We start from the raw sequence: 23,952 nt of genomic DNA on the forward strand, positions 1-23,952 counted from the left end.
CTACCTGATCTAAAGGGCAAATCCCACAGGTAATCTAGCCATTGATGCTAATGCCAGAATGGGACAGCGGGATCATATAGATCCTCTCACAAAAAGTAAGAGTTGTTTAGCCTGTTATGTGTCAGCATGAAACTAAAATTACAGAATAACAACAGCAGAGACAGGCAGGCCATTCAGCCTGCTATGCTGACATGCTGTAACAGCAACTCGGTTCATCCCATGCAGCCAACATTTCCTTATCCCTTAAAAATTCTTCAGGTAAATATCTAATTTCTTTTGAATAGAGAGTGTATAGGAAGGCACTTTGGGACAGACTATTCACGGAAAACAAATTTTATATTTCGCTATCTTTTAAATTCTGCTGTGAAATGCATGGCACCGGTTGAAGAAAGGTTCAAGTGTACAGAAAGAACTGCTTCTTTATGGGTGGGGTTAGGGGTGTGAGCCAACTGCTGCCCTTTATGGGAGGAGTTTCTCCCCCATCCCCTTTAACTTCTGATTGACCTGGCTCCGAATTTAAGATTACACTCACTTAATCTGGATATCTCCCCTTCCCAACCACCCAGAAGAGTGTTTGACTTGACTATCAAATTATTATTTAATTTTCTTTTATTCATTGAGTGGAACGTGCACATCAGTGGCTGGGTGAGCATTTAATACCCATCCCCAATTGTCCTCGAGAAAGTGATAATGAGCTGCCTTCTTGAACTGCTGCAGCCCGTGTGTTGTTTGAGAGGGAGCCCAAGGATTTGGGCCAAGCAACCATAAAGAAACAGCAATGTATTGAGTCAGAGTGGTAAGTGATTGGAGGGGAAATTACAATGGTGGTGGTTTTCCCATGTATCATCTGCCCTTATCCTTCTCGATGGCAAAGGTCATAAGTTTGAAAGGAACAGTGTTGAGTTGCTGCCAAGGTGTCTGGTAGATGGGACACCCTGCTGCTAGTGGTAAAACGTAGAGAGTGAAGATGGTGGACAGGTCGCTAACTGAGTGGGCAGCTTTGTCCTGGATGGAGCCCAATGCCTAGAGCTGATTGCCTCTTAATCTTGTACATCTAAGGGAATAGGAGCATTTTCTACCAGCACTTGGTGACTTCCCGTGTAACTTTTACAAAACTCATTCAATAAGTTACTATCACGGGCACGCTGGGTGCTCTCTTGGCCCTGTCTCCCCGGTACCAGTGCTGCTGGGGAGGGGCCAGGACTTTGCCAAATAGTGTTTGGGAGCAGGATTGACTTGTCACTGCTGAACCAAACTGCAGTCAGCCAATGGTCACCCTAAACTTCACTCAGCTACAGCAGCCTGGTGCTAATGTTACCACAGCTCTTCAATCATCTGCCCAGTCCAGTGTCAAAGCACTGGTTTCAACGTGATGTTGAAAAGACTTCAAGGCTGCATCTCACTGTTTTTCAGCTTGGCTCGTCAACTGAGCACGCAGTGAACTCCCGGCACCTTGTCAGTGGGGGTTTCGTTTTATTTACACTGCAGGCTATCTGAACGAGCTGTGTGAGAGAAGCTGCATGTGTGGGAGCAGCAGGCAAAGGGGAGGCACTGACTCAGCTGCAGAGTGAGGAGCTGCTGTTTAACCTGGTGCCCAGTGATGTGCGTGGCCAAGATTCAAACTGATGCAGAGTGTGTGGTTCCTCAGTGTGTGCACGCGCGGGGTGGGCGGGTGAGAGCAAATACAGCTCAAGGAGTTGTGCTCCAACCTCACTGGCAGGCAGCTAGAGGGATGGGGATTTTACCCTTGTGGGTTTTTCAAATCATGAGTCTAAGGGTCACAAAACATCTCTCCTGATTGGCACAGACTGGAGGCCTTCCTCAAGGTGCAGTAGTGTTACAGTATGTCACCTCAATTCTCTTAACCATCAGAAATAAAAATATGACTCTTCTTTCATAATGAAGGAGTTGGGCCAATCAACAGGAAATCAGGTCCAGAAATGCTGAGGACAGGACTTGGAGCCCCCAGGCCAGAGGCAGCAAACAGACTCCACCACCACCCAACAAGGGGTTGGGAAGCCCCATGGTGGCCTATGGCAGTTCCTGCCACAGATTTCCTTGGGATTTTGTGGCTGGCTATCTGTAAAGTTGAGACAGTGTCAAACCTCCTTACATTAAGCACAGTGGAGTCCGTAATACGGTTCCCACGAAGATTACATTGGAGGCTTCCCCAGACAAAGGCCACACAGCACCTTTTACTGCTCAGGACATATTACATTACAAGAAGGTTTTGTGGTTTTACTCTGACTGCCAGTACTGCATCTCCCATTAATTCATACACAGCTTATCTCCCTGGAGTTGTTGGCCAAGCCGGATGTCTTCAGTCACCTTCTGTGGTTGCTTGAGACCTTGTGGTTTCAGGATTCCTGCCAATGTGTGGTATCAGGTAAGGGTGGTTTGAGGTCGTTCACTCCCACCATTCCTCCTTTGTCTTAGCTTTGTTTTGATTGAAACAAGTGTGGCACTGGAAAAGCGCAGCAGGTCAGGCAGCATCCAAGGAACAGGAAAGTCAACAGTTCAGGCATCAGCTCTTCATCAGTAATGTGGAAGGGAAGGGGGGGGGGCGGGGGATGAGAGATAAATGGGAGGGGGTAAAGGGTAGCTGGAAAGGCGATGGGTAGATGCAGGTGGCAGGTGTTTGAGAGAGGTCAGTGGGGGTAATGCAGTAGATAGGTGGGAAGGAACATGGACAGGTAGGTCAGGTCAAGAAGACGTTGCCGAATTGGAGGGTTGGATCTGGGATGGAGGTGTGAGGTTTTTTTAAATAAAAAGGGAGATTTGGAAACTGGTAAAGTCAATGTTGATGCTGTGTGGGTGAAGAATCCCAAAGGCAGAAGGCACCAACGTAGATTCCACTAGTTTCCAAATCGCCACCAGAATACTTAAGCACCAACAAGCCACCAAAAGACACGACCAACTATCACCAGTATCCATACACACAGATGAAGTGGGACACCAGTTCGACTGGGACAACACATCCAACCTGGGACGGGCTAAACAAAGACATGCAGGGGAATTCCTCGAGGCCTGGCATTCAAACCGGAACTCCAATAATAACAAACATATTGATTTGGACCCCATTTACCAATCTCTCAAACAGAACCGGAAATGATATCACCCACCACAACAGACCAAGACAGAAATTGCACACGGAACAGAACACCAACCCTTCATTGGAGGATCACTGATGTTACCTAGCACAGTGATGAAACATCAGAATAAATCTACCAGCTGGGCGAGTAATCATACAACCGGATCCTCAGCCACCATACCGCTGACTGAGCCTTCGCTGCACATCCTTTACAATACATCTTCCTGAAGAGAAAATGGAATAACTAATCTTTTGTAATACATTAGTAAACCATCATGTTCCAAAAATGCTGTAGATGCTAAATGTACGTGTTCTCAGCAACTCACTGGACATTCGGCCTAGCCATCCTTTAACACTGTTAAAGTTTTGATCACTTTTGGTCTTGTCAAATTGTGTCGAGCCTCTCGATTTATTGGACATAATATCATCTCAGCTAAAAGAAACATTTCTTTAATGTTATCTGGTCATCTCAACAGTTTATTTTTAAGATTCCATCATAAGTTTAAGAAACCCAATGATGCTTCTACTGGTTGCCCTTTGGTCGACCACAGTTTGTTGCTGGTTCAATGTTTCTACAATATCTCTTAGAATCAACAGGACTCCTGCTAGCCTTTCAAGGAAGCTGGAGTTCAAATGTTGGTTCATAGGTGAGGAAAATTGGTTATGAATAGCATTTACATTTTCATCTGATGCTCCTTGTGATGCAGTGTAATTTTTATTAGTCCTATGGTCTTGACAGCTATTCTACTTATGTTGTACAGTTTCATCTCGGAAGACTAACTTCTGCTTCCTCAGCCATGGTAACTGCTGATAGATTACTGACCACAACGCCGATATCAATTTGATATGATGTTCATTGACATAAAGGAGGTAATGTGAATCCCAGCTTGTTGTAATAACCAATTTCTCTTATCCCAGTTATCTTTTATAAAGGAGATTGTTTTACTATCTTTGCATTTGTAACCTCCTCCTGTTCTGCAGCTCTGTAACTCTGTGCTACTTCTGCACTTAGTATTTGGCTTTAACGCAACATTCTATTTTATGACTTATCTCCTCCATGAAGTCCAATCTTGTGTGATCCATCTCTGACTTAAAATCTGCTCAATAATATTATTTTTTTCCCCAGTATTAATTATCCTATTACTAATCTTGAATCTATTGTAATGATACAGATTTAAAACATTGCTTTAATCTACTGTTCTTTCAAGTTTATATTCTTGCATTCATGGTGTTTATTAGAGCATTAGACTCTGCAGCTTTCCATTTTTTAGTTGTAATGTAGCTAGTTGTTCTTGTATGGCTGCATTAAATTCTTCAATACAGCCTTAAATTGCATTACAGGCTGTTTGATAATGATTTACTGCTTAAAATCAGTTTCATGTAGTATTGTATCTCTGTACAGCTCACTGGGTTTTCCAATCATTTGATGCTTCCCAATATTTTACAAAACAAAATGGCAGCACTCTGCTTTCTCAAAGGTTTGCCTGCTTCCTAAAGTCAAGATTAAGTTTTCCTGCTGCTTCCCAGGTAAGCTGGATGTTTTCCCAATTGTGTGTGGGCAGGTAAGGATCAAGAGCTTCAATGCAGAGACATGTGAGGTGATGCACTTTGGTCAGAAGAACATTGAAAGATAATATAAAGTATGGGGTATAATTCTAAAGGGATGCAAGTGCAGGAGGCACCTGGGTTTATATCTGTAGAAATCACTGAAGATGATAGAACAGTTGGAAAGAACATTAATAAACCATACAGTGTCCTTGACTTTTTTAAAAGCTGAAAATGTGTTGCTGGAAAAGCGCAGCAGGTCAGGCAGCATCCAAGGAACAGGAGATTCGACGTTTCGGGCATGAGCCTTCTTCAGTCTCCTGAAGAAGGGCTCATGCCCGAAACGTCGAATCTCCTGTTCCTTGGATGCTGCCTGACCTGCTGCGCTTTTCCAGCAACACATTTTCAGCTCTGATCTCCAGCATCTGCAGTCCTCACTTTTTCCTTTTTTTTAAAAAGTGTGTAGAGTACAAGAACAGGAGGTGATGTTAAACTTCTATTAAAACACTTGTTAGACCCCAGCTGGAATACCCTGTACAGTTGTGGTACCTCATTATTGGAAAGATGAGTTCTGAACACAAAGTTGAGAAGCAGTGACAGGAATGTTACTAGGAATGGGAAACTTCAGTTTTGAGAATAAATTGAAGAAGTTGGGATGCTTCTCCTTGGAGGGATGAAGACCGAGAGGAGTTTTGATAAAGGTTTCCAACCACTGGGCTGCATAGTGGAGATAGTGGGAAGCTGCTCCTGCTCATAAATGGTGCAAGAATGAGAAGGCATAGATTTAAATTGTTGTGCAAAATCAGCAAGCTTGAAGTAAGGAAAAACCTTTTTACACGGTGAGTAGTTACTGTATGGAGCGCACTGCCCGAAAATGTGGAGGAGACAAATTCAACTGAGGCATTTCAGAGGGCATTGGACATTTATTGCAATAGATAGGTAAGAAATCAAATTGCCATGACTGGCACCTCATGATATTGGCCGTCTGTATTACTTTTTGTTACTGGGTTCGTAGATAGTTCACCACCGCCAATCTCCTTTGCGTTGTCCAAGAAATATCAAGTGATTGATCGTAGTGTAAATATCTCCAAAGCTTAATCAAGAAGAGGCACTGTTCTCAGATAACAAGGTGTACTGCAATGATAGCAATAAGAATAACTACATTTGGTCAGGCATAATTACTAAGATCTAAGTGAGGAGGTAACGATATAACAGCTCCCTCCAAAAGCTAATGTAAAACTCCTTGTTTCTTCCATAGAATGTTTGCAACAGTACAATGAGTGGAGCCAGTGTAACATGAATAATAACACCTTCATAGTAATTCTTTATACAACAGGTATGGAATTGAGAGACTAAGTTAAACCACATTTATTCTGTATCTGACCAGTGTTAAATCTGAGCCACAATCTCTTCACAATGACACTGGACACAAATAATGGGCCAAAGTTCTACTCCACAGCCCTGTCAACCCTTTTGGTAAATTTGCCTTTGAATATGGGAGGTCATGTTGCAGCTATACAGGACATTGGTTGGGCCACTTGGAATACTAGGAGAAAGTGAGAACTGCAGATTAGACAGTGTGTTGCTGGAAAAGCACAGCAGGTCAGGCAGCATCCAAGGAGCAGGAAAATCGACATTTCGGGCATAAGCCCTTCGTCAGGAATGAGGCTTGTGGGCCGTGGTGGTGGGGGTGAAGCTGAGATAAATGGGATTGATGGGAAGGTAGCTGAGGAAGTGATAGGCAGATTGAAGGTCGGGGGAGGGTGATAGGTCGGGGGGGGGGTGGAGCGGATAGATGGGAAAGGTGATAGACAGGTCAGGAGGGTGGTGCTGAGTTGGAGGCTTGGAACTGGGATAATGTGGGGGGGAGGGGAAATTAGGAAGCTATTGAAATCCACATTTGCAGGGTTCCAAGGTGGAATATGCTGCCTTGGAACACTAGCCACACAGGGTAAATGCGGATTTCAACAGCTTTCTAATTCGTCCCCTTTCCCCCCACATTATCCCAGTCCCAAACCTCCAACTCAGCACCACCCTCCTGACCTGTCCATCACCTCTCCCATCTATCCACTCCACCCTCCCTCTGATCTATCACCTTCTCCCTGACCTTCAATCTGCCTATCACTTCCTCAGCTACCTTCCCACTAACCCCGCACCCCCTCCCATTTATCTCTCATCCCCATCCTCCCCCCTCCACCCCAACAAGCCTCATTCCCGATGAAGGGAATATGCCCGAAACATCGATTTCCCTGCTCCTTGGATGCTGCCTGACCTGCTGTGCTTTTCCAGCACCACTCTACTTCAGAATCTGGTTTCCAGCATCTGCAGTCATTGTTTTTACCTAACTCTTTCACAGAGGGTGATGCATATACAGAATGAGCTGCAGAGGAAGTGATGGAGGATGGTACAATGACAACATTTAAAAGGCATCTGAATGGGTAGATGAATAGGAAGGATATGGGCCAAGTGCTGGCTAATGGAGTTAAATTAGTTGAGGATATCCATTTGACAAGGATGAGTTGGACCAAAGAATCTGTTTCTATGCTACATGACTCTGTCTTAGATAGATACGGATAACTTAAAATATATAAACTTCTGGAACTTCACATTGTAGCTACACTAGACTCGTCTTGCACTGCCAAAATTCTGTTTCTGTTCTATCATGGGATGTAGCTAGAGTAGATTAGATTAGATTACTTACAGTGTGGAAACAGGCCCTTCGGCCCAACAAGTCCACACCGACCCGCCGAAGCGTAACCCACCCAGACCCATTCCCCTACATTTACCCCTTTATCTAACACTACGGGCAATTTAGCATGGCCGATTCACCTAACCTGCACATTTTTGGACTGTGGGAGGGAACCAAAGCACCCGGAGGAAACATACGCAGACACAGGGAGAATGTGCAAACTCCACACAGAGAGTCGCCTGAGGCGGGAATTGAACCCAGGTCTCTGGCGCTGTGAGGCAACAGTGCTAACCACTGTTACTGACAAGGTTAGCATTTATTGCTCATCCCTACTTAGCCAAATAACTTACAGTTAAAGGACATTACAGAAGGCACTTGAGTGACAACCATATTACTATGGGTCTGGAGGCCAGGCTGGGATACAATGGCAGAGTTCCTTCCCTCTTGAACAGGAGTGAACCAGATGGGTGTTTTTACAATAATGCATGATGGTTTTACATCCAAAATGGAGATTAGTTGTATTCCAGATTTAATAATTCAATTAAAATTCCACCATCTGCATCAGCTGTGCCTCTACATTACTCACCCAGTGACATTACTACAGTTATTACTGAACTACTACAGCCTCTGACACAACGTTCACAAATTTGCAAGTCAAAAACAGGGATTTGCATAGCAGGTAGCACACACAATGAATGGGATCAAGACCTCTTCCAGTTACTTTGAATCTATAGTCATATGTCTACTGTACGGATATTTATGCTTTACACTTGTCTTCTCCCACTGATATTCCTCTTAGTACCACGCCAGCTCCTTCACAGCCAGTCCTGCTAATCCCTCATTTACATCAAGATTCCCTTAAACTATGCCCATGTAATGGTCAAAGTAGGCACACATGCTGCAGCACATTTCAGTATGACAAAATTGAAGTAGCTGACAGAGAAGGTACGGAGAATGTAGTGGAATTAAAAGGTAACAGATCCAGTATACCTGATGGTCTACTTTCTAATGTGCGAAAGGAGGTAACTGCAGAGATAGTGGATGCATTATGTTTGATCTTTCAAAATTCTCCAGATTCCGAAACAGTCCTCATTCACTGGAACATATCACTGATTCCAAACAGGGGGGAGAGAGAGAGAGACAAAAAATGGGAAACTACCTGCCACTTCACTAGCTCGCAGGAAATTGCTGGGATCCATTATTTAGAAAATGACACTTTAAAATTATTATATAATTAGGCACAGGCAATGTGGTTTTATAAAAGGGAGATTGCTTTTGACACATCACCCCCACATTTTGTACAGAGATAACTGGCAGAGTAGATAAAGAGGAGTCTTTGGATGAAGGATATCTGGATTTCTGATAAAGTGTCACAGGAAAGGTTGATACACAAGATAAGGGCAGGCTTCTGGAGTTGGGAATAATATATTAAAAGATAAATGATTGGTGACAGGACAAACTGAGGGCAGTAACAAATTGGTTATTTTCATGTTGGCAGACTGTTTTTAGTGGGTACACGTATTAATGCTCAGGCCTCAACCATTTATAAGCACAATTTGGACAATCACCTGATGAAGGAGCCGCGCTCCGAAAGCTAGTGTGCTTCCAATTAAACCTGTTGGACTATAACCTGGTGTTGTGTGATTCTTAACCATTTATAATCTGTATTGATGACTTGGATAAAAAGCACTGCTTTCAAGTTTGTCAATGATCCAAACAGAGATGGGCAATAGGCTGTGTGGAGGATAAAAAGCCACTGCAAAGAGGTTAAGTGAACAAAACGTTGGAGCACAATGTGGAAGTTATGAATTATTAATTTTGAGACAAAGAATAAAAAAGCAGATTAAATGTTGGTGTTGAGGTTGATCTGAGTGTCCTTTGCCAGACATACAGAAGATTAACTTGCAGGGGCAGTAAACAATGAGGAATATGTTGGCCTTTAAACAAGGGGGTTTGAAGTATGAGGGAAAAGTATTTCTGTAATTGTACTGGGGTTTAATGAGGCCACAACACAGTATACAGTTTTGTTCTCTGTGCCAAAGAATACACTTCCGAGTAGTATAAAGAGCACTCAATAGATTGATTACTGTGATGAAGGGGTTATTTTCTGGAGAAACAGAATTGAATGGGTGTACATTCTCCAGAATTTTGACGAATTAGACACTTAATTGCATCCATACTGAGAGGCTTTTCCCCTGGTGGAGAATCTAGACCCAGTGATACAGTCACAAGAAAGAAGTTGGCCAGGTAGGATTGAGATGAGGGGAAGTTGTCCACTTAAAAGGGATGAATCTTTGGAACTTTCTACCAGAGAGGGCTGTGGAATCCCACCTTGTGTATATTCAATGTGGTGGGAGATTCCTAAATAACAGCAACATGGACGTACCTACAACCATAGGACTGCAACGGTTCAAGTAGACAGTTCACCATCATCTTCTCTGGGGAAGATAGGGGTGAATGATAATTGCTGGCAGAGACCCATGAATGATTATTACTTATTTAAAGAAGTGGGGCTAAGGTTGAGGATTATCCTTGATCTTACTGAACGGCAGAGCAAATCCAAGAGGCCACATGGCATACTCTGCTCCTATTTAATATGTTCTTATGAAGAAATTCCTCCTGAACTCTTCATCTCATCTGTTAGTGGCTATCATCAATTTCACTGCCTCATTATGGGCTCATCCATTTGACAAAACATCAAGCTGTGCAAAAGGACACGTGAATTGCTATGGTGGTATTGGTGCCTGGTTCTCAAGACACTACACAGTGAGCATGTTAATCCATCTTGTAACCTTGCTAAGTGACACTGCCTCACACCCCCCATGATTTCCTCAGAACTACCAGGATATAACTAAATGGAGTTAGGGAAATCTACCAGAAGCAACAGAACCAGGAGGTCAGGTCACATGGTGCATTTTTGCCTGACAGGACTGACAGACAGGATACTGTATTCATACCAGGAATGTTTATTGACTAAAGGGTTGAAAGGTCACATCAGTGACTCTTTTGGCAGGCATTAAACAACAGCGTGCTTGAACTCCTCCCCACAAAGTTGTATCGCAACACTAATACAATGTAAACTTCCTGGACTCTGCAAAGCTCCATTTGAGATCCTTTAATGCAGGTTAATTCAACCAACTAATGACAAGATAGCCTGCTAACTAACCTTTATGATAATCAAACCCAAGCTTTCTGGTCTCCTCCTATCTTTCATCACAACAGTCGTGCCACAGTTCTACCCATTCTCAAACTGAAGATTTTCTTCTCTCATGGTTCCATGAATGTGAAGCAATGTCACTTTTCTTAAAGTTTTTAAACACACATCACATTCAGTAAAGCAGCAAGTCCTTGCAAAAAGATGATAACGTGACACTACCTTTCATCTGAGGTTTACCAGTTTTCTTTCTTGCTCAACGTTTAGAAACTGCTGCTGACAAACCCTTAGACATGAGTAGATATGGGAACGGGGAGCCAGCACATCCCCCTTCACACGTGGAGTCAACAAACTCCAAACACCAGCCATGCTGACTCGCAGTTTACAGCCACCCAATTCCAGAGACCTAATGCTGCGCATTAGAACAAAACAATAGCTCTGAGCTTAATTTCCAAAACATTGCTTTCTGTAAATGCCACACAGCCATACCAGATTCAAAGAATTAATCTCAGTCGCAATTCCCCAGGACTTATAGGCACTTTAAATTCTAAAGAGTTGGCAGTTTAACAGGAGAAGATGTGGGTCACTTCACCCATCACTACCTGGTGGAGTTGGTTATCTGTGCACCCTATCCACTTTTAAAATCCCAGAGTTTCATTCCATTATCTGAGTGATTGTCTCAGCTCAGTTCCGTCACCCCTTGAACCAGAAGGTTGTGAGTTTAAGTTGCACACTAGGGAACTGAGCATAGACCCCTAAGTGCAGAAAGAGGCTATTTGGCCCACCGGGTCTGTACTGACCCACCAAAGTGTGACTATTTCAAACCTTTAAGGTTGGAAATATTGAAATGCACAAAGCCTTCTTGCTCCAAAACGAACCTTTAATATTGCTTAGTTTCCAGATATTTAAAAAAAATCACTAATCTTTTAAACTGAGTTCACTATCTGTTAGTTCATCATCTTTATATAAATATTTTCAAGAAAAAATGAAAGGTCATAATTTCAGTCCAAATGCAAATCTTCTTCATCCTTTGATTCACCGTTTCCTTTCCTCGTCATCGGGTTTTGCCACCCAGACCCACTCCCCTAACCTATCCTCATAGCACACAGCATTTTCTCATGACTAATACAGCTACCTCTCATCCCTGGACACTATGAGGCATTTTACTACAGTCAATCCACCAGAGCACTGGGAAGAAACCCACACAGACACAGGGAGAACGTGCAAACTCCACACAGACAGACAGAGACACACAAACACAAAGTCACCCCAAGGCTGGACTCGAACCGAAGTCCCTGGAGTTGTGAGGCAGAAGTGCTAACCATCGAACCACTAGGCAGCCGATATTATGCTCTCACATCAGGGTACTGCTCTAGGCTGATGTTTCAGGATTACACTGAGCATACGCTGTGCTTTTAGAGAAGATGCATATTAAGTAAGGCATTGGAAGGAGGCTTTAACTGCCCTCTCAAATGGATGTAAAAGATCCCACGGCTCTATTTGGAAAGATTAGTATGGCAGATCCCAGAATCCTGGGCCAGCTTTGATTCCTCAACTGACATGATCAGTAGACAAATCAATCACCCATTCCTTTCACTAACTGAAATCTTGCTGTGCAGAAAATGGCTGCGCATTTAAGTTGAAATGCAGGAATAGATAACCAGCCAAAACTAAATGTGCCAGTAATTGAGTGCCAAGGCTTGTGCCCTAATCTGTCAATGATGGCAGAAAATAGCAACCATTACATTATCTTACTGTATACACTATCCTCCTTGAAAAAACAGGAGTTCATCCTCCACTGCAGGTATGACTAGTAAATCTTTCATTCCTGATTACCCTGGGTGACTGCTAATTGGTTGCCTTCTTGAACAATGGACGAACAGACACAGTTAACAACATTTACAAAAGAGAGTTGAACAGCTATACGAATAGGAAAGGTTTAAAGGTTTAGGAGCCAAATGCAGGGAAATGAGACGAGTTTAGTTTGGGAAACTTGGTCAGCACGGATGAGTTGGACCAAAGGATCTGTTCCTGTGCTGTATGACTCTAACTTGGAGTGCACCCTTGTTATGTGATTCCAAAGATGTGCAGGTAAGGATGGCAAATTTCCTTTGCTAAGAAAAAGAGTGATGAAACAATCCAATCATTTGTTTTCAAACAAGAACAGTAATCTGCATTAATGCTGGAACAAGTACCAAGAAACTTATTAGTTTTGATAAAAGCTTGTTGACCTAAAACATGAACATCTGTCTCCACACATGCAGCTTGACTAGTTGATTGTTTCAGCATTTCCTGGAGGTGGTTTTAGGACTAGTGAGCATAATTTTTTACAAGCAGGTAAGTGTCTTGAAGGGGCAGAAAGATTTGATGAGGAGGAAAGGTTTGGGAAGCAACTCTGAAGTTTGGAGCTTGGGGAATAAACAGAGCAAACATCAGATTTAAACCAGGACCAAAATCCAATTTTCAGATCATAATTTCATCAACTGGCTTAGACTCAGGGCATACTTTGAAAGATAATCATGTGTAAGATATAGAACACATGTCTTTTTCTCTACTGCCCAGTTCTTTAACATAGAAACATGCAGTGCACTACACATAGCTGTTAGATAGTAGCCTAAGAGTTCTCTTGTCAAAACAAAACCAGAGCACTTGTTATTTCCTCTTTTTTCAACAGAGTTGACATTGCATATGTTAAAATCCATGAACTGCTATAAGGCAGCATATAAATATCTCATCACCATCATCTATGTCATACATTTAACTATTATACCATTATTTGGTAAGTTTAGATTATTTTAATCTGACCAGAATAGACAGCTTAGCATCAGAAATAAAAAGAAGTTTTCTCAAATGCCTGCACCTGATCCCTTCCACTATTTTGATCCACACATGACTAACTTTATTTTAATGGAAAAGATGAAAATACTCCACACTATGACAGAGAGAGTGTGCAACATTAATTTTGTTTTTAAAACCCTTGTCATGAATTTTTTTGGGTGAAAAGGAATCTTTTATTGTAAAGATTTGAGTTAAATAGATAATGTAATGCCAGAAATCATCCCTTTACAAGCAAAATAGAATTTTTCCTATTTCTCCAATATGGTTAGACAGTACAGTCAAGCAATTGTAACTGTTGCCCACTTCTTTCTCTCATTTATTTCCCCAGCAATCTATACAACAATGTAGATATCTTCCACCAACTGCACATCCCCTGTCCATGTTCCACACAAAATTCAGTGAAAGACTGAAGGCATGTTGCACTGTCAGATGTGCTGTGTTGAAATGAAATGTTAAACCTTTTGACCATTCAGATGATTTCAGAGAAGAGCCGCGAAGTTCTCCCTGGCATCATGACCAATATTTAACCCTCAACCAACATCACTAAAGCAGATATTCTGAACTATGTCACATTGCTGAATGAGAGCGCTTGCTTCATGAACATTGGATATTGTGTTTGCCTATATATTTTGAAGTGTGCTTCATTGATTGTGAATTGTCCTCAACTTCATATATTAACTTCCACATGCTAACTTTTTTCTATCCTTTCTGAAGTGTAAAATTCACTCCATCTTTAGAAACCTTCCCAACAGAGTTAGTTCCATTGTCACAATCTATGTTACTTTCTACCAAATACATGGAACTATTATAGTTATGATTTCTTGAAACAGTACAAAAGATTTGGATGAGTTCGATGCATTTTTTATACTGTACAGTATATTATGCTGTCAGGCTGACATGTGACATCCAGTCAAAGAGCAGAGTTTGTTGGGGTTTTAAACTTTCACTGACAACTGTGAAACTCAATTGTGTACAACTTACTCCAGACATTTAGAAAAAAAATGCAAAGTTTGAGACTAGTTACCTCTAGTACAAAGTTGCCTCCTTTTGTCAAACCATCTTTTACTTAGCAGAACAAATAATTGTAATTAAGCAATCAAATTATAAGTTTTGTTTTAATAAGAGAAATGCATGTAGCAACTGAAGACTGTTTGGATAAAATTTCCTCATATTATTTTTCACTTACACAAATCATGCTGCATTACTTTCCTCTCAAATAGGGTAGTGGTCTCAACCAACATTCGCCTCATGGTTTATTCGGCACACCTGAGTCATTAACTGCAACATGCCTGCATTCTTCCAGCAACACAATACTTTTGTTCATGCTAAAAATCTCTCAACACCAGGTTATAGTCCAACAGGTTTATTTGGAAGCTTCCAAATAAACCTGTTGGACCGTCACCCGGTGTTGTGAGATTTGTAACTTTGTACATCCCAGTCCAACACCGGGATCTTTTTTATCTCAATCTTTTTTAATGCAAAATTCACAGGCTCACCAACTTTAAAACTTGAAGTGAAAGCAGGAGCTGGAGAATACACAATCTAAATACACAAATAACCAAGCTGTTTTATTCATGACCCACAAATATTCAAAGGGGTAGTTAAAATGCTAATCCTAATGACTATTTATCCTTCTCAATAAGCTAAAAACAACTGATAAGAGACTTGTTTGTGCAGATAGTGGAGGAATTCCATTGCACAGTAAAACAAAAAATGTCTCTTCAGTGAAACAGGTTCTGGTTTACTGCTCCATGTTTTCTGCATTAAGGCTTTAGCTGGCACTTTTTTTCCCTAAATTTTGAAGCAACTGTTTTCTGCTTAAAAGAGCTGGCTCATGTTCAGTACTTATTCTCAATGCAGGTAAGGCACTGGGGACAGCTGGCAATGTGGGCTACCTTGCCAGGTAACGTCTTAAATCCCCTCCAAAATGGGGCAGAGGAATGATCGGAAAGCTTCAACAGGACATCAGTACTAGACTGCAGTGGGGAAATTGGCTGATTGCGAACAGTGAAGCAAGCAGCTATGCCGTGGCTGCGTGAATCTCACTCAGGTCCGCAGCAGTCATTGGGAACATGGGGTTTGCTGGAAACTGAGACTGCTGAGAGAAATTAGAGGTTACTGCAAAATCCCCCCCTCTCTTTAATAGTGCGGCGAGATTGTATTTCATTTCCTTCATTGCCCCTGACCTTGCAGTCCTTGGGATCGGCGATCCTTTCTTCCCTGGCTTTGTGTCAGTTATCAAACAAATGCAAACTGCCACACAAAATAAAAGTTGAAGATCTCCGATTTTTAAAAAAAAAACCCAATGCATAACGCTAATTCTCCGTGTAATTTCAATTCCTTCATTTATTAAAGCTTTACTTCCCTAGCTCAATTAGAAGCTCAGTTTCACTACTCACATTACATATGATTTTTTTTTACATTAAAAAGACACCATCAAAACTCATGCACACACATCAGGGAGGTGAAAACACTGTACCTGTTCCACCGTACCACTATCACTTTACTGGATTCTCACAAAAACACTTCAAACCTAAAAGAGGAAAAAACTACATAAGGATAAAACTGATCATGTAAATTCTCCATTAAGAAAAAAAAATCACACAATGCAAAGAGACGGCAGCATTACAAACCTGACTGCACACTTCAAAGGTAACAGAATGCAAGTACTGCACTGGTAATTTTTTTTATCAAACTAATATTGTCAGCCATGTTGGAGAGGCTTTGACTAATTTTCTACAAACCCCCACCTTTTCCCCTCTTAAATGAGATCATGCAAAGTAAATTTTCACACATTCTTGCTTTAAAGAAAACAACCAAATAAGAAACGTTAAGGTCTTACTGATACATTAAAAATAGCTCCAGCCTCTGTATCTTCCTCAGCGTCGCAGAAATCCAGCAAAGTACAATCTGTCTCCTTTCAAACAAATCCTAAAGGGCAGCCATCTTACTTCCTTCTGCTCCCTCTACGAAAGCAGACTAGCTTTCGCATCAATATTCATATGACAGTCTGACATCTATTATCATCACCAATGAAACCCCAATGTTGCTTTTGCCCAGCTCAAAGTGTGGACGTGACTAGCATGTGCTCCATCCAGTGAGGACTCTGTCAGAAAGATCAGTTTGCTTGTTTGGGTAGTTGTAAATCATTTCCCTACTAGGTCCTTAAACACAAAGGACCTATGATTTCTAACTGCACAATAGTGAACATTAGTGAGGTTGGTTTGAAACTCTGGACTGGAACATACTGATCAAGGACTGCTCCCTCCCCCTCCACTGCTACGTAAGTGAAACCCCTGTGACTGGTCAGTCAGCCACCCACCGAGTCTCTCGGATTGATTTTTAAAATTGTCTCTTAGGAACTTGACTTTCAGTTTTCTGAGAAGTTCCTGTTTCTTTCCCTGTGATGCTTTTACCACTTCCTTTCTTACATCATTTGCAGCGCTTCTAAAACTCCTTCTTTAATTTCCAGAGGGACTTGAACTCACTGGTAAAAGACATGTGTCAGTATTGTGCTAAGACCATATTCAGTCCTAAAACGCATTGAGTCAACATTTGTTCTCCATTAATGCCAAGACCCAACTCTCCTGCTGCCTTCACCTCAGCAGTACACATAGACACACTGATACAGCCCACGTGGATTCACTGATTAAAACGAACATGTATACACATTCCCCAAAGCACGAGGGATCGAGTTTGTGCCAACAACATTCCTCCAACTTTGCATCTTGAAGATTAAGGCTTCCATTTCTCTGAAAGAGGATTTTTGTGTTTTAGTCTGTGGGTGTGTTTTCCTGTTTGAGAGAACACTCCTGTTGTAAGAACATTACTGCCAAGCTTTTCGCTCGTTTCTGCCTTTTTACTTTCTCTGGCTGTAACAGAACAGGTGGCTTATATTGGGTTATGATCTACTCAGTCCCAGCTTCAGCCCTAGCCTAGCTTTAAACCATGACTGGCCCCCTCCTTGTTATTTATCCTTCCAAGATACTGATGTGACATTTGTTGACTCTGAATGGTGTGCACTACCCCCACCAGGCAACTGCAGAGAGGGACTGCTTCAAGCAAAATGGAGATTGTGTCAGTGGAGAGTGGGGGATGGGAAATGTTTCCTAATTCACTGAAACTCTCTTCTGCTTTTTTTTTCAGAGTTTTACAATGTTGAGAGCTTATCTATAAAGCCAGAAGCACACTATTCTGAGTCAGTTTAAGAAGGAAAAACGTAGAAGACAGATGTGTTTAACTTATAAGCAACTTCCCCCTGGAAGATTTCTTTTAAAACGAGGGCTGGAGACAACACGGACTCCACACTCAGGACAGTCCACAGAAAAGACAAGTTCTGAAACATTAGTGCAACAAAAATTACAGACAAATAGGAAAGAGCATAAGCAACTTCTTTTGATTGAAGAAAGCTAATAGTCACAATGTTACTTTATAAATGTGACATTTAAGGAAAATCAGTTTCTAAATGGGAATCTGTCTATACATATCCATATCAGATATATCTGGCATGAGTTTAGATGTGCATATAAGCAGTTTAACTGACAGATTAGAATCTTCCAACATTCATTTCAAAACTAATTTTTCAAATTTATTGACAGAAATTAGTCAGCTTCATGCATCCACCCATAATCCCAGCAACATGGGACAAAAACTCAAAGTGTAGTTGGACTTCTAAAAAAAACTGCTTTGCTATTCACCGTCAGTCATACATTCCTACTCCATCACCATGCATTCTCTCCGCCCCTTAACACCCGTTGGCTTAGTTTGCTCGGGGTTTACATTTTGAAAAAATCAGTGAGGTTAATACAGTCCAGATTGAACTGATGTTGACAGCATACACCTTAACACAAATGTTAAAATCGAATCGACTAATGATTTAGCCACTGCAAAAATGCAGGTGTTCCCTTTCTCTTAAACTGGGAGCTGAGACAATAGTCCTGGTGCCTACAATTATTTACTTGCTGTACACTAATGATTTAGTCACAGCAGGAGGTGCAACAACTCCAGATAATGGTTGTTTGTCCACAATAATTAACAGAGTAGAACCACAAACTGCCGTAGTCCTGCATTAGTGACAATCAAACTGTTCTATTAGTAAACATGTTTATAAGGTTTGACTTTTTTTTTGGAAGAATAACCTACCTTTCTCATTTATTTGCCTCATAATCGTATCTAGAAACAATGTTTCGAAGGCTGGCATAGCTCTGGCATATTGCAGTAATTGTCTGACAGAATTACAGAATACAGTTACAATATGAGAGCTTAGAGGTACAGTGTGAAAGTTATGTCATGACATTGATACAGTGAAACATTTGAAATGTGACAGTTACAGGGTAACAGCATTACTGAATGGCAGGGTTTCATTGTGTTAGATTACAACATTAATTGGGTTACAGTGAGACATAGTTACAGGGAGACAGAGTTTCAGTAACTGCAGCATTGATATAGCATAATTAATTTGAAGTGTGGTAGCTTTACAACATGACAGAATTAAAATATGGCAAAATTACAGTATGACAATGTTACAATGTGTCAGACAGCCAGCAGGAAGGACTTAATATCACCTTAACGCAATGGTAACTTAATTAACAAGAACAGCAAAATTAATGTGTGACAATGTAACTGGACAGTTTATATATGATGGTAGCATGAAAGCTAAAATATGGCAGAGTTACATTATGACAGTTACAATATGACACTATTGAGGGAGGATACTGTTACATTTAATCATTAGTATGACAAGATTAGAGGACAGGACACCAGTGTTACAATATGACAGTGTTACAGATTGACAAATTTGCAGTATGACAGAGTTACGGCATAACAAATTGATTTATAACAGGGTTATGTTATATCAAATTAACAGCATAGCAGAATATAATATGACAACCTAACATATGACTGAGTTACATTATTACAAATTGACATTATAACACCATTTCAGTATGACAGGTTTACAGTATGATGTGTTACAGTATGTCATCATTGAAACATGGTAAGTCTACAGTCGGAGACCCAGCATGACAGTCTGACAGTTACAGATTTATAGTGTTAAATATGCAGAGTTATTACGTAATGACATTATCAAATTAGAGTTGTAGCATGATTGCATTATAATGTGGAAAAGTTACAATGTGGCAAACGTTAGAGTGTGACAAAGTTACAGTACAATGGGGTTACAGTGTGACAGAGCCAAAGCATAATTGAATTACAGAGTCACCAATTATGGTATAACAGTATTTCAGAAAGGCAGAGTTGCAGTGCTGTAAAATTACAGTATAACATTACAATGTCAGGGAGTAACAGTATGACAATTTAAAGCATGACAGAGTTACAGAATGACTGAGTTACAATGTTACAGAATTATACTATAACAGCCTGTGGTATGATAGGGACACAGTGTGGCAAACTTGAAGAGTTAGAGTGGAAGAGTTATGCTGTGACAGAATTATACTACAAAAGAGTTACAGTATGAAAGAGGTGTAGATTGACACTTTAGCAATGTAATAGAGCTACAATGTGTTAGCATTACAGTATGACAGAATTACAATGTTGCAGAGTTATAGTGGAACAGGATTACTGTGTAGTGGAATCATTGTAGAATTTCAGAGTTCCTAATTTATACAATGATGACAATACAGTGTGGCAAATGTAAGTGCAACAGAGTTAAAATATGACAGAATTACAATGGCACAGGAGTAAGTTTGACAGAGTTATAGCATAATATTGTTAAAATATGTCAAATCAACAGTTTAACTGAGGCACAGGTTGAAAGACTTGAGAGAGATACAGTATGACTGAAATCAAGTGTGACAGAGTTACACAGTAGTGGTTGTGGAACTATTGAGTTATAGTATTACAGTGTAACAGTGTGATAGAGTTAATCCCTGGCAGAGTTACAGTATAACTGAGATACAGCCTGAAAGAGTTATAGTATGACTAGTACTATATGCCAGAGTTACAGTGTAATAGAGTTATAAAGTTAGACTTACAGTATAGTAGAGTTACAGTTACAGTGTGACAGAGCTACACTGAAACAATATGGCAATTATAGTATGACTGAGTCATTACGTGACAGACTTGATTGAGTTACAGTGTGCCAGAGTTACGGTGTGACATTATGAGACAGTTACAGTATATCAGATTGATATCAGAAGACATGCAGCACAACAGAATTGCAGCCAGAAACAGTCTCAGTAGGACAGAGTTATACCAAGACAGAGCTGTAGTATGGAAGTGTTGCAGTTTGACAGAGTTATAATGTCACAGCACTAAAGTGTTAATGATTTAAAGTATGACAGCAGTGAAACATAGGAATTACAGTCAAGTTAAATTGTGAAAGATCAGTCAAATGGACAGGAAACAAAATGATAGTATAACGGTGTGGCAGACTTACACGCATTACAGAGTAACAACAGTAGGAAGCTTTATGGAATGATGGTATGACATTTTGTGTAGAGATCTGGACACAAAAAAGTTAAGATTGTAAATGACAGACAGTTCCTGTATTACAGCTGTAAGATGACAAAGTGACAGGCTTGGCAGAGTGAAAAATGTAACTGGTTTACAAACAACTAACCTTGTAACCATTCGGTTAATTAGAAAAATACTGCAACAATTTGCATTTAGGGTAATGCTGTAGATATGGAAGAATGATCTTCAATAGATATTGTAGAGACTGTCTTTTTTTTATTTTTCTGTAGACTAAAATGAGAAAAGAACAGCAATAAAAACTAAGGATTGTTGTAGGATTCCTACATGTTTTGAGAACAAATAACCTGACACTCATTGTAAACACTGTTCACATAGCTACTTATTTGAGCAATGCTTAGAAGTGTGGTTATGGACAAATTGGATTGTGTACAGATGAAGCTTTGGACAAGACTTTCTGCTTGACAAGAATGCTGTGATTGGTTCTGGGGTAACTGAACAGTTTGGGTCAATGAACGAGATACAGGGAAGGTATTGGATCTATACCAGCTCAGAAACATTCTTTGCTCTTTGCGCAAAAACACTTTTCCTGCAAAGAACAAAGAGCGCTCCTGAGCATGAAGAAAACCAGTTTATCTTTCATCAACAGTTGCCAAAGGCTGTGAATTTTACTTTATAAATCAGAGATCTTTTAAAACTGAACCATCCACCCTCTGCTTCCTGCAAACAAACAGAAGCATCCAGAGAAGAATGACAAAGAAGCAGCATTCTGACCAGCAGAAGAATCATCACAGGAACCACTGAACTGCTTTCCCAGTCTTTCTCTCCATCAGTAACACTCATACGTTTCTCCCTGTTTATGCGGTGTATGCACATGTATAAAGTGATTAGAGTTTTGATTTGGAGAATTATACACCACCTGTTCATAACTGTTTACCTGTAACTGGAGATTAATTACTTCTAATAAATAGCATTTTTTGTTATGTATAGAAATTTGGTCTGCAATTTCTGTCAACCTGGGATGTACAAGAGAGGTAAATTGGGGAAACTTTGCATACTTTTTTAAAAAAACCTTTAACTTTTATGATGACACTGGGAACAGCAGGGCTTAATTTCCAGTGTGCTAGTATAGTGAGGTATGACAGTATCAATGTTAATGTTACATTAATTAAACAGTTAATGTTAAGGATAAATAGGTGGAAATTATTGGTTGATTAATGATTTTTTTGCACATATTAAAAGGGACTGGAAGGTACTTCCATGGCCGGAAGACAGAGTGTGTCATCAGCTTTGGGAATTACATTGTAATTTAGTTCTTTACGCTTCCTTCAAAGATTAAATTTTTGTTATGGTGCTGCTTTAAGTACTGGCTCATTAATTCAATCAGCTAAATTGGAATTTAGTTCTCTGAGTTTCCAGAAATTCTTAGTGTAAAAAGGGGGCTACTAGGACACCAGGTTGATTAGTAGGTAAGAGGCAGTTATAGTAAATGTTACATCTTGGAACTAAACAGACTATCAATAAAATGAATTGTGTCTAGTCTTACATTATACCATCTGTGTTAAAATCCATTCTCAATTTAAATTAGAGGTACGAATGGGCGCAAACGATTGCTGGAACAGCTGAAGCTTGTAGTGGTGGTATTTTATATTCTTGATAGCCAGTTGGTGAACAAAGAAACCAAGGCAGCTTTTCCTGAAATGGATTTATTCACAGAGTGAAAAAAAAGGGATACATCTCCTTACTCCACTCAATTCTGTGTTAGTAAGTATCTCTTTTAGATATTTTCTGATCAACGTTAAGGTATTGTTACCCTCTCTGGAGCAGGTATGAACCTAAGTGTCCTCACTCAGAGACAGGGACACTACAGCACAAGGGTCCTGGTCAGTGTTTCTTTTATATGTGCTCATTTAACCATTGATCAATACCTTCTGTTTCTATGTACTTAATGTTAATTAACATAATTAACAGAGAGAGAGAAGGAGAGGAAGAAAGGTTAGGAAGGGAGTGTCAGGTGTGAGGCTGATGTCATAGCTGTCAATAGTGAGATAAAGAGGGAAGCACAGAGTGCCAGATTTGAGGGATCAGAAATCAGACAAAAAGCTGGAAGAGGTGGAGAGGAATAGGATTTGAGGACAATGGATGAAGATTTTAATGTCAACACATTGAAGCACAAGGATCCAGTGAAAGCAGTGACAATGAGGAAGCAGATGATGGTAATGGGTGTCTGGGACTTGGTGTGGGACAGAATTTAGGCAATTTAAATCATGAAAAATAAATCCAGCAGATATCACTGTGAATCCTGCTGTAGGGAATGAATGTAAATTACTGAAATTGGCTGTTAGACAATGGCAAAAACCCTGATTGCATCATTGCAACATGACTGCCACCGATAACTCGGAGAAAGTATGGACTGCAGATGTTGGAGATCAAGAGATGAGCAGGAGATTTGACATTTCGAGCATAAGCTCTTCAAACCTCGACTCTCCTGCTCCTCAGTTGCTACCTGACCTGCTGTGCTTTTCCAACACAACACCTTTTGACTCTGTCACTGGTAACTATACTAATCAAGAGATTAAAATATCATTAAACTGTTTTTAAATATGCATTTCCTTGGCTGTATATTGATCAAAACATTTTGTCATCCGTAAACCAAAACACCTCTCCTTTACATATCTTTGCTGTTGAGAGAAGCCATTATCTGAGACATTGAATTTGTTTTTGGAAAATACTTGTTAACTGCCTCAGTTTGCACCAAACTATTTCACAACTGATCAAGTACATGAGTCGCTGTGACAATGTAGGAAAATACAGCAGAACAAGATTCATAAACACTAAGGAAGCAAAAAAGCTAAACCTCTGTTTTAGAGACATTGCTTGATGAATAGATTTTGACCAGGATACAAGAAAGATACCTTTATTTAATCTCAAAAATAAACATTATTCACAAAAAAAACCAAACACAGTCACTAAAGCAATTTGGTTCTGTACAGTAACATTTAAAGAAAACAAACAAACATTGAAGTTTAACTCTTATCCAACTAGAAAGTTACAACAGGCAGAATATGGGAAGTTAGAGCAGCCTGTGGGGAGCAAATCTCCTTGCACAATTTACTCAAGTCAATGTGATTGAGGGCATGAATATTTAAGTCCCACAGCAACTTGAACCACAATAATCACATCCCATCATAATTAGCAGCATGA

At 40.4% G+C, this 23,952-nt stretch overlaps 1 protein-coding gene across 3 annotated transcripts in view; it reads right to left on the reverse strand.

Moving 5' to 3' along the window:
- The window catches only part of LOC132825315 (methylcytosine dioxygenase TET2-like), a 181,783-nt gene extending 165,241 nt beyond the window's left edge, over positions 1-16,542 (reverse strand). The window contains exons 1-2 of one of the 3 annotated variants that reach the window (XM_060840441.1): positions 16,166-16,542; positions 15,797-15,850 (exon numbers count right to left, since the gene is read on the reverse strand). The gene's annotated coding sequence lies outside the window, so the exon portion shown is untranslated. Of the gene's footprint in view, positions 1-15,796; positions 15,851-16,159 lie in introns of all 3 variants that reach the window. The other 2 variants (XM_060840432.1, XM_060840451.1) reach the window with 2 other exon arrangements.
- Positions 16,543-23,952: the final 7,410 nt, after the last annotated feature.

This window comes from Hemiscyllium ocellatum, chromosome 2 (assembly GCF_020745735.1).
Source record: "Hemiscyllium ocellatum isolate sHemOce1 chromosome 2, sHemOce1.pat.X.cur, whole genome shotgun sequence".
NCBI classification, from domain to species: domain Eukaryota; kingdom Metazoa; phylum Chordata; class Chondrichthyes; order Orectolobiformes; family Hemiscylliidae; genus Hemiscyllium; species Hemiscyllium ocellatum.